Below are 2,107 nucleotides of genomic sequence, written 5' to 3'. Positions count from 1 at the left end.
TGAGGCAGGGCAGCACGGAAACCCCACGTGCTGCTTCCCAGGCAGCCGGCGGAGGAGCTGGCCCGCGGCAGGGGCAGGAGCAGCCGCTGTCCTGCCCCTGACGTCCCGCCTGGCTGCCTTCCTATTACAGCATCCCAGTTAAAAATAAAACCCCACGCCAAGGCGGTGAATGGGGTTCTGATTTCCCTCGGTTGCTGCGCGGGTCTGGGTGATGGGGAGAGATGCGCGTTGTAAATAGAACAGCATATCCATGGCAACCCCAACTTTTCATTATTGTTAATTACTTGCACAGAGCCAGAGCCGTGCATGGCGCTTCCCAGCGCGGATAAAGATAGATCCCCCCTTTCAAAGCCTCTCCAAATGACATCGAGGCGACAGCTAGCTCTTGGGAGGCTGGAGCCAGGTCTGGCAGGCAGCGATGGAGACATTTTGTGAGGAGTCGGAGAGGAGCCGGGATTTAAAGGAGGAGGGACTGGCGTGGCAGAGAGGCAGCTGGGAGCTCGGGGGCGTCTTTTCTCCCAAAAAACACCTTCCCTGTGTGTCAGAAAATGGTTCAGAGGGGCCAGAGCAGCGCGCACCCAGCTGGGAGGAGGGGGACAAAAGTGATGGGGAGAGGGGCCGCCCTGTGCCTGAGCACTGGCTTTTCTTTCCTCTCCGTTTAATGGTGCTCAAGAGAGCGTGGAGGGGAGGAAGCGCCAGCGGTGATTGTCACGAAAGGGGCAGGGATCTGTTGGCGTTGGCTTGAGCCCTTGTGCCCTGGAGGAACCTCCTGCAGAAAGCCTGCCCTGTTTAAAAACCAGTGCAGCTGAGCTCGCTTCTGAGCAGAGCTCGGCCTCAGCTGGCCCCGTTTGGGTGGGTTTTGCTTGTCTGTTTTATTTTATTGGAAGTGGTTTGAAAGTTCTTGGGTGAAGAGGTCCCTGTCCTGCCTCCCCCCTCCATCAGGCAGTCTGGCCCCAGCCGGTGCTACAAGGGGCTAAGATTTGTACCCAAAACCCTGCTGTCGGTGTGTCTCTGGTGACTGATCGCTCACCCGTCCTCAGACCGCGGGTGTAAGCAGCAGTGGGATGGTCGTGCCTCGGTGGGGTGTGCATGGCCACGGCCACGGCACTGGCCAGCCCCCGCGTGCCTCCCCTGGTCCCCACCTCACCCCCGAGCCTGGCGCAGGCACAGGTGGAGCTTTTTATCCCAACAGCCTTCTCCTGACGTGACGTTTCTGGCTTGCTTTCTGCAGCACAACGGTGCATTGTGTTAGAGCCCGGCAATTAAAGGCAACAGGAGCAGCAAAGAGGTGCTGACGCTGGCACGGGCGCGCTGGAAGCCTGTTACCTTCCCTGCTTGGGAGATGCCCTGCGAAAGGGGAAAACCTGCTGTTTGTGTACTTTGATGCTATTTGAGGGAAGCATCCCAGCCCCACTTCCCCACTGCCTCGCGCTCTCTTACCTTGGAAAAGAAAAGTCTCTTTTCTGGTTCCCCTCCTGGCCAGTTAAAGGATCTCCGTTCTCACCTTTCCAGAGATCTTTTCTCCCCGACATTTTCCAGATGACCAAATTATTTAGCACTGCCCAAAGCGCAGGGCTCGGCAACAGCTCGGATTTGGGTAGTTCTGTGTTTGGTCAAAGCAGGTCACGCTCGCGGTCCTGTTTGGGTCCCTTTGGGGCAAAGGAACGTCACTGAAGTTTGCTGGGTGGGGACGTCGCTGATCTCGGGATGGTCACAGCAGGTACCAGTGTACTTCGCTCACCTACTGCTTTTTTGTACAAGCCACAGCATAGGAGGCTGGGCAAGAGGAAAGGTAGTTTGGCTTTTTGTTTAATGTTAAAAGACAACTGGGAAAAACATTCCCAAGGATTTACAGCTTACTTTGTCCCTTCCCTTGGCTTTCCCAGTCTATACAGTCTCAATTCCTCCAGACTTTAATCTTCAACGTGTAGTTTATTACTGCTGCTTTTCTTTAAACAGTAGTATTTTCTAGGTAATTTAGTGGTCGCACCCATACAGCCACTGTTGTGCACGTCTCTCTTCCCTCTCATGGTGAAAAGCTGATGGGTATAGATACAGGCAGCTGCATGACCTTTGTGGTACCACTTGGAGTCCACCAACACGGATG

Source organism: Aptenodytes patagonicus, chromosome 17, assembly GCF_965638725.1.
Source record: "Aptenodytes patagonicus chromosome 17, bAptPat1.pri.cur, whole genome shotgun sequence".
Lineage (NCBI taxonomy): Eukaryota > Metazoa > Chordata > Aves > Sphenisciformes > Spheniscidae > Aptenodytes > Aptenodytes patagonicus.
The sequence above is the reverse complement of the archived record's forward strand: the minus strand, read 5'-3'. Positions refer to the sequence as shown.